Below are 16,100 nucleotides of genomic sequence, written 5' to 3'. Positions count from 1 at the left end.
CAAAACAGCCCAACTCCCTTATTCTAATGTTGGAAGTGGATGCCATCACCATCAATGGTGCAACAATCGGTATCCAGTCTTGGCCTGCCTCAGTAAAACAGTCCGGACACCCCGATTTTGCGCTGAAGTTCACCAATTCGATATCCCTAAAAGCTGTCCAACGTCCTGCGCCATCGCTCCATCTCAGACAGGTTCTGCCTCGTCTTTTTTTTCTACCATATATATTGCCCTTATAGACTTTTCGGGCTGGATCATCCTCATCTATACGGATTAAGTGACCTGACATTGCACAGGTCCGAACCAAAAATAGAATCCTGAGCCGCCCTTTACATGACCTTTATTTTAGATGTTTTTTTTACAGAACTCGTATAGTAGGACGAAGTTCCTTAGGGAGTTCCTAAATATCTGCTGGAGATAGCCAGGAACGCGAAGGAGATTTTTCACCATCTTAAGCCTTCACATCCAACATTATGAGAGGGATCAAGTCTCGATAGTAACAACTGTATGTCGCAGGTCGTCTGACCACATTGACAATTAGGGCTAAGGATCGCGTCCTTACACCCAGAACCGGGTCAGAACGACCCTGTCCCGAAAAGACATCTTCATAGTTTTCTCGGATATGCTGGCTATGGCCAGTTCTTGTTCTCTGAAGTTGGCAGACCTGTTTCCTACCTTGGGGTTGGTCGTATTTTACTAATTCCCGTCCATCTCCTTCTCCGCCTCTTTCTTGTCTTCATAGTAGTCCAACTCCCTTCTTTCAAGGTTGAAAGTAGGTTTAAGGTAGATAATAAATGCTTTTGATCCCAGGATACTTTGCATTGCTCCACACGTGTTCTTCTTGTAAATCCTCGGACGAAATTTTACTAGTATACTACCGATTTTATTCCCCTGGATAGATTCGATATCTACACCAGAGTAAAGGCGTTGTTGGGGATTTCTTTTAACAAACTTTCATGAAAGACCTTCTATTGTTCGGCTTGATAAGTGGTTTGCTTAATTCCTTTTTCTTTGATGCTAACGGTACCATCACAGTTGGAATCAACTTTGGTATCGTGGAACTATTACAACCGTTCAACTCGCGCTGCCATTGTTACCTTTTTGTCTTTTTTGTACACTGTCTGATCTGTTTGGTTACTACCTTGAAAAATTCTTACTACTGGGTTATTGGCATCCTCGTCAATTTTGCTTAACCTCCTTTCATTGATCAGAAGTGACTCCATTTTCATTGTGTCATTTTCAATATTCTTGGAAGTAAGACGTTGGACAATGGTGGCAAACTTTACTTTCTTTATGACCCTTCCAAACTTGGTGAATAACCTTCCTCCGAGCTCATCTTCTAAATGACGTCCATCCTCTCTTGTTGTCTTACCTTAGTAAGGAGCTTCAGACATCCAGATTTTACGCTGAGTTCCATCCATTTGATATTCCTAGTAGTTTTTGGCGTCCTAGTGTACGCAGACTCTTCGTCATCTTCTTTTCCTACCATAGATATTGCCCTTTCTCATGGAATAAGCGCAAATTGTTAGTCTGTTTTCATTGCCAGGTTCGTCGTTCTAGAATCCATCCAGTTTGAGGCTCCTTTCCTGGCTTCGAAACTTCGGTTTTCCACGTATAACTAATAACATAACTGTTGGTATTTCCCCATGTGTTAACCGCTTGACTTGATCTTCAGGCCAAGGGTGAGTGCCTGATGATCTCTGGGGGCGCTGTGTGCACTGACGTTCGAGGGCATATCTTGAGCTGGTGAAAGACTTGGTCCCCGCATGTTCACAAAGCCGCTTCAACTGGAAGATATATTAGGCTACACACATAAATATATATATTATTGTTAGGGTTTCAATGGTTGTGTGCGTGGTGGGGTTGAATTGAATAATCTTCATTTTTTCACCGCAATTAGCGCCTTTTTTAGGTCAGGATACTATCGCCGCCGGCAGTAAGCCAATTCTCCAGAATCTCCTTTCCATTGCACGCCATGCAAATTGAAACCTTCAAGGGTAGTATGACTCTTTCCCAACCGTCTACATGCGCAAGGCCGCTCAACCAAACTTGTGTATGCCCAGATGTCCGTACAAGAAGAACTAGAAGTACCTCTTCAAAGTGATCTACCCTCTAAGGCGACAAACCACTCATGTGATAGCTTCCAGACGTCCAACGCTGTCTCTGCTGGTAGTCGAATGGCCGTCATCTGTGTGCCTCTACAGGTCTTCCTGAGGTTTCCAGTGAATTCCTCCTGTAAGTCGTGCAGCTTGAACTACTCTACTGCTTCACCCCCCCATTTTGGGCGCTGTTTTCCCTCTTTCTGAGGTTTTAGACCCTTTCCTTAAAGTAGAGACTCGCTTGAATATTTCTGAACATCCTTCAACTTCAGGATCCTTACTAACCTGAAGAATTAAACTCTGTTAAATTCAATGATTAGAGGGATGAACCTTCGCGTAAAAGTCGGAGGAAGAATAGTAAAAATAAGATCTTTATCTGTGGGTCACGTGGATCACAGCAGTTGGAAAGGCTAAACCCACTCAATCTTTTCTGTTACGATGTGAAGTGCAACAGTATCTTACAACCTCTTTCGAAATGCTTATTGATGAATTAATCTAAGATTTTTATCTTAATATTCCTTTCAAGGAAAGATCATTTTCATCAAATCATAATGGACGGAAATCTATTAGTGCTTATCACTTACTTTCATTGAATTACCAACATCTTATCTTTGATTCCACCGAACTTTATATAAAATCGATTTCCGTCCCATCAAATTGCAAAATAGGCGACACCGTGATTAGGTCCAGTTTTTGCTAGGAACAGTTGTAAACAATAAATTATTGGTGAATATCTGTAACTAATCAATTTGGAATTAAGATACAGATTACCGACCGAACAACAAACAATGGGAAAGTGATAATTATTTTTGAAAAGAGGCTTTCGCAACTTTGCAAAAAGGATAACTGAGTTAAGTATTTTTCCGTGGATTTTCCGATTTCAATTGTGATAATTTAATCCACATACAATGCATCCAATTGATTGACGTCTTTCTAAAAGAAGCTCTTGTCATGTTTTTTGGTATGTACACATGTTCACTATCAGATTTAGTTTAAGGTCTCGCAATGAAAATTAAATCTGAATTAATTAATATGAGTCAATCGAGACTACTGGAAGTCTCTATTAGTGCAAGTAAGTATGCTAAGTGTTTTTGATAAGTACTGGAAGTGATAGCAGGATTGAGTGCATACAGAGTGGGACAGAAGGAAAATAAAAAGGGTAAAAGACCGGCAATGAGAACACCTAGATCTGGCAGTCAGTTGTTTGCCTAAGATTTTGAGATAAAATCAAGTTTGGATGCAATTAGGTTAGATTAAAAAGGAGCCACTGTTCTAAGCAGTTAGGCCTTTCATATTAGGGTTATCGTGTTGTCCCCTTAAACGGCTGATCATACGATTTCCTGACTGCGGCCTAGTAGGGTGTTACGAATCTGAAAATATCTCGCACAGGAGGAGAGCGTCTTTCTATGAAATGCAGGGACGACTCCACTCCTCCCTCACATTGATTGCAAGCAATCAAGACCAGATGTGAGTGAAAATTAAAATATCACGACCTCGCGAAGTTGAGCTTCCAAGGGCTTAAAACTTGACCCCTACCATATTTGCTTGCGTCAACCACACCTATGACATCGTTCGCGGTTACTTGAAATGCCCTTCAACTCCCCCCACGATTTCCCGAGACGCTCGCACTCCTTCTTTGCTGTTCTGCCCCAAGTGGCCTTGGGGCGACCCATTCGTCGACCATTTTGGGAGAGTAGATTCCACTGCATGGCGTAGCTCGCAATGCAGTTGTCGCCCCTCCTTAAAGTGTGACCTATCCACTGCCACTTCCGTCTTCCGATAACAGTGCACTTCGTTTGAAATAGTGTCAGACCAGCGCACTCCGATGATACGACGCAGACAGATATTGAGGAAAGCTTGGAGCTTTTAACTAACAGTGCACTTCTTTTCCCATGTGCTACTCCGTATAGCAACACAGAAAGAACACTAGAGAAAAATCTCAACTTGATCTCGGTGTTAAGATAACTGCATTTCCAGATTTTAGATAGGGCATCGAAAACGGATCTAGTACTGTTAATGCGCCGGATAACATCCAGTTCGGTGCCACGGTTCGCAAAAACCACACTGCCAATTAATGCAGATAGGGAGAGTGTGGTAACTCCGCTCCCCTCACTCCAACTCTATTTGCCTTTCCTTCCAAATCCATTTGGCCAAAGTCTATCACCCTGTCAATCGGTGAGAGAGTGAACAGATGGCATCAGTATAGTCGAGGTGTTTGAGGAAAGATGTCGTCGTCCATTAAATTCCTTCACGGCCTCCGGACAAGGCAGCGTAAAGAAAGTCAACGATAAGAAGAAGAAATAATATCGGTAAGAGAATACGACCCTGGTGGACTTCGTTTTGGACCTCAAAATCCTCCACTATTTTACCTCGGTATAGAACATGACATTTGCCCATATGTCGCTCCGATTATAGCTATCCCGAATGCCTCTCCTACGTAGAGGACCGGAAACCAGCCTGTTCTCTGTCAATCAAGTTTTCAAGATGTTCTTTGATGCGTTCCAGTATTATTTTAGCTTCTGACTTTGCAACGGCTGGGGGCACAGGTATACCCCACCAATTGTCATACTCAAAACGAGTGAATTTCTTTGGAATCTTGACAATTATTCACTTCTTCACGTTTCCGGGAAAAATTTCGGATTGCCAAGATTTCCATAAGAATAGAAGCATCAGATTTGCCGTAGCTGCTATCAATCTCAGCGGCTTTGTTCATTTTGAGCCCATTGATGGTGGTTTCTTTTTTGCTTGGAGGAGCAGTCCGTATCCGCATACTAACCATTTCGTCCACAAGAAGGTGAACTTCACAGGATGTGATATGGTTAAGTACTGTGGTGAAGGGTTCTTTCCACCTTTTCAGTTGGTCGTCATGGTGGATGAGAAGTTGATCGTTGATGTCCTTCAGAGGACCTTCGAAAAATTTACGAGCACAAGCAAGCCCTTTTGTGGTGCGGTATACAGCACAATAGCAACTCTCTTGTCATGGCGTCCACCACGCTGAACTTTTCGGGGTTTCGCTCTGTATCGTAGTTCGAGTACGTCTCGCCATCACTCGCAGTGGTCAGTAAAGCCTCCAACCCCTCCTGTTCATCGAACCGCCTCCACGATTTCGTACAACATTTTTGATGGCGGCTCAATGCTCACCGGTATTCTCAGGCGGGTTAGTCAGTATATCTATCGTTCGATCAGCAAGATAGCTTTCCCATTGTTAAGTGACAGCTGGATCATACAAGCGGTCGATGTTGAACTTGGGGGGTCGCAGCTTTCCAATCTTGCGAGAAGTGGGGGCGCAAAACGCAAGCGATCGTAAGCGATCGATCATCAGATGGTGACCCCTTTCGAAGCCGATTTCAGCGTCTCTTTTGTTACGGACATCCAGGAAACAGCTCCTAAATCAATTGCTGATCCTAAAGTGGTTTATCTGATTGCTCGTACGGTGTCGGTTAGTTGAATGGCAGGCTCTGTGCTCAAACAATGTGCCACCAATAACGAGGTGGTGGATGTTGCAGAAATCTACGAGCCATGGTGATCACCAAGACCGTGATGACATGTTCGAAAAAGTGTTGTCAGATCTCACCTTGACATTCAGATCACACATCATGATCACAATGGCACCTTTAGGAAGCCTCTCCTCAGCTACCGCTAATTACCCGTGGAAAACATCCACTGCATCAAACAACTCCGTTCGTGTATAGAATTGTATATTTGTGATGCTCTGTAACCTGAACCGGAATTTTGCAGTTAGATGGTTGTCAGGAACCGGCTCCCAGGTCAAGAGAACGGTAGAATTCGGAAGCAACCTGACATCAGGTTCGTGTTTGCTACTACTTGACTTTCCAAAGTACAAAATCACATTGCCAGTGATGTCAAGATGGAGATAAGTACTCTCCAGAGTCCCACCATCTTATTTCGATTAGGCCCAAAATATCCAGTTTATATCGTTGGAATTCCTTCTCAACTTGGAGAAAGCGAGCATTCTAAGGACCCTAGCTACCGTTATTGGGGAACCTGTGCCCATTCCAGAAGCCAATCACTGTCCGTTTTCAATAGCCGAAGTCTGTCCCTATCCGAGGCGTTTTTGACGTTTCGGTCGCAGTAAAGTCTCAAAATTTCCAGGTTACTAGTCCACAAATTTCTATCCCTCTTAGTCGCCTCCTACGGAAGGTAGTTTATAAAGTATAAAACAAATAAAGACCTCAGAATAAAGCCCTATGGAACAGGAATGGGATGTGAAGTCGTAAATAGAGACAAATGGGAACGTTTCAAGAGGTGAGTTTAGACAAAGGTCCTGACGTGAATTTAGACATTTGAACAAGAAGTCTGTAAAGTAGTGCAGGTTTGACACAGTGAATCTATGAATAATAAAGTCGTGCTGCTCTTTCACCATTAGATAGCCAAATTGGGACAATCAGTCATTTAGATACTTTTAAAAGATTTGGGAACAGCAAGAGAAGTGTTAAATAGGACGGTAATTCTCGGCAAGAGTGCAATCACCCTTGCAAGCTGGAGATGCGTGTCCATAGTCCATACTCCTTTGGCACTTGGTGAGGGTTACTCGCATTCATACCCTGCATACGGGTCTTTAGTGGCGTAGCCAGGTGTTTCCATTTATCGTTCCTTACCTCCTTTTTTTGGGCCCTGGAAACTACTTGGATAATGTCTCCTTCAGGCACGTCTTCCTCTTTCCGCTTTTCCATAGTTCGTTTTGCAGTATCTGTCATCCATTTGGTGCTTGCAGTATCATCAGCGGGAAGTGAGGTTGTTCCACCCCTTTTCTGCTGCTCACCATGCTTCCCTATAGAGGGAGATGCGTTCCTCCAGTTCCATTATCCCATTTTGACACCTTTGCTGACGTTCTTCTAGAGGAACTTAGCGGACCGCATACGCTTCACCACTGTCGCGCATTTCCTGATGAGCCTTTCCTCTTCGTCTTTAACTACGACTGATCGATCGACAATCGACTGCATTCGATTCGTGTCCGAATCTACCTGCTTAGATTTAGCGATTCCGACTGGGCTTTTTTCCAGAACACCATCAGGCGCGCCACTTGGTAAAGCATCCTCGTTAATTGAGCGCCTCGGTGACACATCGGGTATTTTAGCCCTCGCTGCCTCTTTCGGTGGTCGCTGTCGTGAACGACGCATTTTTGTGTTGCGCTCCAACCCAGTCAGCTCTTCCTCCTTTCCTACTATTTCGTCGATTTTTTTTTGTATTATGATTATTCTCCATGAAAATTTCATCAGCTCATCGAGTGCAAGGGAGCTGGTCACTCTAGTCAGGCACAGGTGTACCTTCGGTGACATAGCTCCTACCCTAGTTCCATAAGTCTGATCTACGCTTAGCTTATCCCGGAACTCACGGATGGATCAGCGCTCGCTCGGGACAACGCGGTCCACTAAGACCGGTTCAGGGTCCCGAAGGGGTTGGTTCTTGATTCTCGTCACAACTACTACCTTGCTAGATCTTGGCTCATATCGTCCCATCGACGCCGACGCCGGGGAGTCCAAATGTGTCACTGACGACCCCAGTTGATAGTTCAGGAAATGAATCTAGCCTGAATCCTCTCTGGCCAAGTGTCGGCGATATAATCGCGGACGCGCTCTCAATACACAAATACGGTTTCAGTTACCCGAGGTCAGTACTCCGCGAGACAGATGATGTAATGTTCGCTTTCGGAAATTCGGAAATTCTAGAAACAATGAGTTCGGGTACTTTAAGCAGTTGAAAAGGCGCATTGATCGGGATCCTCAACGTTCTCACCGCGGACATTGTAGGAATACATCGATCTGGGTCACATGGGAAAAGTGCTTCCGTTTTCTGGAGAAGATCAGAAGGTAAGCTATTTTCCCCATTACCTGTTTATCAAGATGTTCCTCCAAGAGTTCCAAGAGTTCCTCCTAAAAATTGCTTTATACAAGATCTAAACCACAGACTGACTTGGCGCAAATCCTACTAAGGTGGAGAAAACATGAATTTTTGCTCTCGTCTCTTGAACGGTTACAAAGCAACCCTGCCTCCAAAATGTCCAACGTGTGCGAGGAAGACCCTGCCCGCTAGACCAAAACCAAGTGGCCGAGGAGAACCTCCATGTGGTGGCACGGGGAAACTCTGTAATCATTATGACTTGTTGATCGTGATACACTACGCGAATGCTCTAAGGGTTATATAAGCGAATAGATGCGAGCATCCACGGAGGTTCATCTGAAGTGGCTCTACGAAACCTAACCAGGGGTATATTGGTACCATGCGAATCGGGATAGCCCTCTGACGTCTACTCTCCAGAAATCCAAATGACATCCAAGCTCTGACTTCTAGCCACTTCTTAGGTTAATGACCGACCAATGTTCTCTCGAAGGCCGGTCGAACCCATTGATGGCATCAATTTAGGCTATTCACCACTTACAACCGCTGACTAAATTGGGCAAGGAATTTCTGAATATGAAGTCCCGCCCGTTGGTGCTGATCAGGGAAAGGGAAACATCCGCGATCCATTGTCGTTTTTAGGATAGCGTAGACCGAATAGAAACAAATCAGAACAGTCAATTTGAGCCCGCTACCAATTTGCCAGAGAAACGGTTAAGAAATAGGATCATCTGGGACAAGCCCTCCTAGTGGAAACGTATGGTGCCACCGTCGACCCGCAGAAAGAGAGTTTCACAGCAATTTGGCAGCAGTCAATTCTGAGCCCCGGAAAAATCTAGCGATTTTCAATCGTTGTACCACGAAGCGCTCAAAAAAATCAAGGATTGTCTCGGTTGCCGGGCTGCGTACACTGCTCAACCTGTCGATAATATTGCTACCCTTTGGGATAATGTTTGCTCAAAGCATAACGACTACTCACTACAAACTATACAGCAGGTCGGACTCTATTTGGAAGAGTTAGGAGAATCAATGGTGGTGCTTGGAAACCTCATGATTGAAATGGACTTTCCAATTCAGGGGATAATCAAGGATCGTCCAGAGATGATGGAGCAGCTAAACCAAATGAAAAGGACCACACCATGGGATGTCCTGCTTAGGTATCTATTATTCAGATCTAAAGACATCGCTCGGAAGATCAAGAAACTGCCCAATACTCCAGCAGCAAGGAGACAAAAGAAGGGATTACTGGACAAGGTTGTAGCCACCCCAGGTTCTAGCATACCGCCACAGCGATGAACTCCAGAGCAACTAACTCCTGTGGCTTTAGACAATCACCTGACAGAATGTTCTAGGGAATGATTGGGACTAGAAGAGTTTACCGGCAAACTAAACTCTTCTATCAGAGCAGTCATGAGTGGTTGGTTTAGACGAGTCACTTCGACGAGTCTGCGTGTCGAGGTGGTCTCCGCATATTTTAAGGAGTGGACTATTACGACGAGCTGACATTGACAAAATTATTGACAAAAGCATGGAACTCTTGGGTAGCAGTGGAATACACTTTCCTCGTGCTACTCCCATATATCAACACAGAAAGGACACTACCACAGAAAAGTCTCAACTTTATTTTGGTGTTGAGATAATTGCATTTTCAGATTTTTGACAAGTCAGTGAAAGCAGATCTGGCGTTGCTAATGCGTCGGACAACATCCCCTTCGGTACTACCGTCCACAGGAACCAGGTTTCTCGGTATACAAGTTGATCAACGCTTTCGATTCTCTGCCTATTAATGCAGATAGGGAGAGTAGAATGACCCCCTCTGCTCCCCGCTTCTTTCCAACTCCACTTGCCTCTCTTTCCAAATCCAAAGTCATTTGGAAAAGGTCTATTACCCGCGAGGGAGAGGGAGAAAAAAAGCCATCAGCGTCATTGAATTCCTTCAAGTACTGCGGAGAAGGCAGCATGAAGAACGTCACTGATAGCAAGAACAAATAATATCGCCGACAGGATGTAACCCTAGCAAACTTCGACGTCGACCTCAAAATCCTCCGAGATTTTACCTCGGTGTAGTACGTGACATTTGCCATCGGTCTGATAATAGCTATTATTTTTTTGGGAATGACCCTTCTACGTAGGGCACCCCAGATACACTCCTTGTTTACGCTTTCGAAAGATTTCTCCAAATCGATGAAGAGCAGGTGCTGCGAAGGTTAGGACTCCTCGCACTATTTCTAAATGATACGTAGGATGTCGATATTGACCACATGCAGGAGCATTTGAAGCGGAAACCAGCCTGCTCTCTGACGATCAAGTTTTCGAGATGTTCTTTCATGCGTTCCAGGATTATTTTAGCTACTTACTTTGCAACGACTGGGAAGCTTCCAGAATCCCGCAGTCAACCACATCTTAAAGGGCTCGCTCGGGACGTGGCCGACCACCAGTGTAGTAATCGAGAAAAGAGCATTTTTGATGGCGGTCCAACGCTCATTACTTACTTAGTATACCTGGCGTTCGATTAGGAAGATAAGCTCTCCCAGTATTGAGCGACCGCTGGGTCGTACAAAGAGATTCTAATAGACAGCTAGGGTGTCATACTGTGTGACAGCAGAGTTGACTGAAGCCAATATATGCAAACTTCCCTAAGCCTTCCGCCTCCCATTTACCATATCCAGCTTCAGTAGAACGCTTGATGGGGGAGTCGGGAAAAATTCCCGCAAATGAGGGTGTCTTTTTGTTCAGTTGAGAAGTTTTTGAGAATGGGTCCGTGAAAGAAATGTCTACTTTTCAACCCTGCCCTCCCTCTGTGTACATTAAATATCAGAAGTGAGCTTTCATAAGTACTAATCGAGGCCTTTCATTTAGTCCCCCACATGTCTATATTACGTGAAAAAAAATTGCACACCCCCTTTTGCATGTATGGAGACCCTCCCTCAAATTGCAGAAAGAACAATATTACTCACAATATGCCTGGGCAGTTCCCACCAAGTCTAGTGTCAATCGGTATAACCATTTCTGAAGGCAGTTTCCTGTCCGTGGACGTGTGCTTACCAGGGGGGCAGGACTTTAGCTTTAGCAGGTGACGCCGATTAGACCCTGGGGTCAGGAGTGCTGACAGAAGGGACTGTTTCGGCTCATTCCAATTAAATTGGTTCCACTTGAGTAAGTGGAAAATATGAGACTAGACTCAGGTTCTCCATCGATAAGCTTAGGGTGGCCTCTTCACTCGGGATCAGATCGTCGAGATTTAATTTTAGTTTTTTAATAGATTTTTGTTTTCTTGGTTTCTCATAATTGGTTGCCAGTTTTATCGAGGAAAGTAAGTCGATCTTGGCAGAGCCGCTTTTTGCCGAGACAAGGCTAGTTGAAACTGGGGTTCGCGTGGTACCCAGAGTTCACCGTTCACGTCCACATCTTAACCCCTGTGACCATTCAGCCCTCGGCACGGTAGTCACGCTTTGGCTTGGGGTTTTGATTACCGCTTGGCTTCAGGTGTCATCTCTCGTTTCCTAGACGATCTTCCTCATTGAGCTCCCTCACCACGACAAGGTAGGTAATCGTCCAGGGACCGTTTCTTAACTAGCTGCGTAGGTACCTTACATGTGTGCAATATTCGAGCCAGCGGAATCAGCAGTTGATTGGTGACTTACTTGCGGTCCGAAGGAGGACCATTCAGAATTGGTGAGCGATCTTTCGACCAAGGCATTGCTCGCTACATTTAAGCGGTTTGGTGTCAGGAAAGAATTGTGCTCCGAGATGCAGAAAGACCACGGAACTAAACTAACAAGGAAATACAGGAAGCAATATTAGCAGCATCAGAAAAGATCGTAGCTGTAATGGCCACATGGAAATTTATACCAGTTGCTACGCGCTGCTGCTTAGGGGCCTCGGCATGAACAAAATGCCACACTATGAACAAAAACTGTTCCAACTTTCGAACTCCAACTCCAGATTGCTTGTTCTGCTCTCCAACAATCCAAAAGACATCGAGACTCTGACTTCTGGCCACTTCTTTGTTTAATCCATTGGCTTTTCACCACTTACAACCGCATATCAAATCGGACAACGAATTTCTGGATATGAAGCGTCGCTCGTTGGTGCTGATCAGGGAAAGGGAAACATCCCCGTTGAAGTGACCACTATCATGTCTTTGCCCTATCCATTGTCGTTTCTAGAATCGCGTAGTCCGACTAGCTATGGCCAACCTGTGCTTGCTGGCAGTTTGCCAGAGAAACGGTCAAAAAGCGGGGTTATCTGGGATAAGCCCTTCTAAGTGGAAACGTATGGCACCACCGTCGGTTCGTAAAACGAGAGTTACATAGCAATTTGACAGCAATCAATCCTGAGCCCCGGAAAAATTTAGCGACTGTAAATCGTCGTACGACGAATCGCCCGAAAACGCCAAGGATAGTTTCGGTTGCCTTTTGGAGCAATGCTTGCGCAAAGCATAACGGCCCATGTGGGATCCTATGTGGAGGAGTTAGGAGAATTAAGGTAGTGCTTGAAAATCTCATGATTGAAATGCACTTTCTAATTCGAGAGATAATGAAGGATCGTCCAGAGCTGATGGAGGGGCTAAACCAAATGAAAATTACCACACCATGGTATCCCCCTTTTTTTTTTGTTTTTTATGGATGAAGGTGGAAATCTTAGAAAGATGCTGCTGCGCCGGGTTGCAGCAGTGTGTGGGATTCACACCTACTAAAACCACCCCCACTCTTCCGCCCCTCCCCGCGGGACCACCGTGAAGTATTACTTCGCGGGGCAGGCTCTGGTTCGCTATACCAGCTCGTCCATGTCACGTCTCCGTCGCGCTGCCTTCCGAGCTCGATCCAACTCCAGGAGTTTTGTCTGCACCACGGCTACTGCCTCATTTACCGCCATCCAGTTTTCCTCCGACTCCAGCAGGAAGGCTCGATGTCCGCTCCTAAGATGCTGTTCAAACTCCTTTTCTGCTGCAGAAATTTGGGACAATGGAACATAACGTGCTCCGGGTCCTCGAGTGTAGCACCGCATTCAGGACAGTTGGGAGACTCGTCCAACTCGAAGCGATGCAAGTACTTCCTATAGCCACCGTGTCCCGTAAGGAACTGTGTCAGGTGGTAATTCAATTCTCCGTGCTTTCGGTTGACCCATTTCTCGATACACGGGATCAATGTATGGGTCCACCTGCCCTTGTCGGAGTTATCCCACCGTTGTTGCCACTTGCCACACAACTCTCTCCTGATGGCTTTTCGGAAATCCGCATTCACCTCGGCTCGATTTCCCTTCCGTTTTTCGTAGAGCCAGTGTGCCTCGCTCGCTAGAAGATCTATAGGGATCATTCCTGCGGTAACACACACTGCCTCCGTCGACGCCGTCCTAAATGCGCTACACACCCTTAGCGCAATTGGCCGATATGCCGAACATATCTTCCTCCGGTTGACAGCGTGGTTCAACGCTCCCGCCCAGACAGGGGCCGCGTATAGCAGGATTGACCTCACCACTCCCGCGATGAGTAGCCTGCGACTATACTTCCGCCCTCCCACGTTAGGTATCATCCTAGCAAGGGATGAGCTGGCATTTACTGCCTTCTCTCGCGCATAATCCAAGTGTCCCTTGAAACTCAGCTTGGCATCGATCATCACCCCCAGGTATTTGACAACCGATTTTGAGACGACCTCACGATTACCAACCTGGATGGTAACCGTGTTATTCTTCCTACGGTTGGTAATGAGGACCGCCTCCGTCTTTTCGTCCGCCAGGTCCAGCTTGGCCATTCGTAACCATGACTTGATGGTATGAATGGCTTCATTTGCATAAAGCTCCACGTCCTCGGGATGCTTTGCAATTGCAACTACCGCCAAGTCGTCCGCAAAACCAATCAGCGTTGTCTCCTCCGCCACGCGAAAGCCAAGCACTACGTCGTACATTATGTTCCACAGCAGCAGTCCCAATACAGAACTTTGAGGCACACCTACTGTCACAATGTACTCCTTCGGCCCGTCATCCGTCTCGTACCAGAGAAGTCTGTCCGAAAAGTAAAACTCGGTGAGCCGGGCCAAGTAACTAGGAACACCCAGTTTGTCCAAAGCGCCTTTAATCTAGCCCCAGTTGGCTGAGTTAAAAGCATTTTTGACGTCCAGCGTCATCAGAGCACAGCATTTGCCCATAGCCATTGGATTTCGAGCCAATTCCACGACCTTTGCTACTGCATCGACCGTAGAACGGACTCGCCGAAACCCATATTGTCGCTCCGAAAGACCACCCGCAAGCTCGATGAACGGGAGCATCCGGTTGTATATCACCCTCTCCAACATCTTCCCCATGGTGTCTAAGAGACAAATAGGGTGATATGAAGAGGGCACGCCGGGTGGTTTTCGGGGCTTCGTTAGCAACACCAGCTTCTGCCTCTTCCACTGGGCGGGAAACACCCCTTCCGCCATGCACGATTCGAATGTGCTTGCGAACCACCTTGGTATGGCCTTGACCGCCACCTTCAGAGCCCTGTTCGGAATTCCGTCCAATTCCGGAGCCTTGCTGTCTCCAATACGTCTGCAGATTTCCCAAAGTTCCTCTTCGGTAACATCAGGGATCGAGAAGACGTCCTGCTGAGCTGCCAGTTGGGGTTCTCTTTCGTCCTGCTCCTGCTGTGGGAAAAGAGTTGTAATTATTTGCAAGAAGAGCCGTGGGCATGTCACCTGAGGTGATTTTCGTCCGCGGATCTTATTCATTACAACTTGGTAGGCTGTACCCCACTTATTCGTATTAGCCTCCATGCAGAACTTCTGGTAGCATTCCCGCTTGCTTCTCCGAAGGGCCTTCTTAAGGTTGCTTCGCAGATCCCTGTATTCCTCCTCACGCTCCTGGTGCTCCGGCCTTCCCCTTGTCCTGTGGGAAAGTCTCCTCGCTCGGAGACAAGAGGATCTCAAGGCGGCGATCTCCGTGTTCCACCAGTAGTTTGGGCTCTTGCCGTGGTGCAAACGTCGTCGTGGCTTCGTAGCGTCGCATGCTTCGGTTACACGCTGAGACAGCTGTGTGACCCTTTCCACCGCTGTTCCAACCGGATCATGGGCTCCCTCCAATGCGGCCAGGAATGTCTCCTCGTCGAAAGCTCCGATAGACCAGCCAACCGCCTTAGCCTTTCCTTCTCCAGAGCGTCGTTACCTGCTTCCCCGGTTCCCAATGCGGAGGAAGATGGCCTGGTGGTCACTGTGGGTGTAGTGCTCACTCACTTGCCAAGCCATCTCCCTCACCAGTGAAGTGCTAACAAATGTCAGGTCAACAATCGAACCCGACCCTCTTCCTCGAAAGGTGGGCACGCATCCAACGTTGGCCAGCACTATGTTCAGCTCCGCAAATGACTCCAACAGAATTTGACCTCTGGTGTTCGTCGATCGGTTTCCCCACTCCAGGGCCCACGCATTGAAATCGTCTACAATGATTTTAGGGCTGCGGTCTCTAGCGTCCAACACCAGACTGTCTAACATCTCCTCATATTGTGCTAAGGTTGCACTAGGAGGAGCGTAGCAGCTGTAAATATGGACGCCGTTGACCTTCGTCCTTATAAAACCGGCTGCCGGGGGGCCCATGACTTCCTGAATGGTCTGTCTTCCGCACGCCCAGATTGCGGCGTTGCCAGACGCCTCCACCGCCCAAGTCGCACCGCCGTGGTTTCTGTACGGCTCGCAAATAACCGCGACATCCACATTCGACTCTCGAATGGTTTGCGAGAGCAGGTCCTGAGCTGCCTCCGTGATTGAGATTGATTTGTATCAATCTCATTTGCCTGTGCGGTTCCGGACATCTGCTGCTTCCCGCAACATGCCAGTCGTCCACGCCCTCTTTCCCACTACATAGCATACACCGTGGATCTCCGGTGCAATCTTTGATGAGGTGGCCCTCTTCCCCACACTTCCTGCAACTCCTCGACCTATCATGCTGGCTAGTGCATGCCGCCGCGAAATGGCCGAAATCGAGCCATCTGAAGCATCTCTTTAGAGATATTTGCTCCCTGAGCCTGCACACGACCCAACCTACTCTTACCTTGCCCGCGGTAATTAACTTAATAGCTGATTCCGCCGGCAAACTAATAATAGCGGTCTGTGTGTCACAATATGCCTTCTTCATCTTCATGGTATACCCTGTTTAGATATCTATTATTCAGATATA

At 46.6% G+C, this 16,100-nt stretch overlaps 1 protein-coding gene across 1 annotated transcript in view; it reads left to right on the top strand.

The window, feature by feature from the left end:
• The window catches only part of LOC119656936 (mucin-2-like), an 81,137-nt gene that overhangs the window by 21,054 nt on the left and 43,983 nt on the right, over window positions 1–16,100 (top strand). The gene's annotated exons all lie outside the window — the stretch shown is intronic.

The sequence above is a fragment of the Hermetia illucens genome, chromosome 5, assembly GCF_905115235.1.
Source record: "Hermetia illucens chromosome 5, iHerIll2.2.curated.20191125, whole genome shotgun sequence".
Classification (NCBI taxonomy): domain Eukaryota; kingdom Metazoa; phylum Arthropoda; class Insecta; order Diptera; family Stratiomyidae; genus Hermetia; species Hermetia illucens.
Note: the sequence above shows the minus strand (reverse complement) of the source record. Positions and strands in the feature narration are given on the sequence as shown.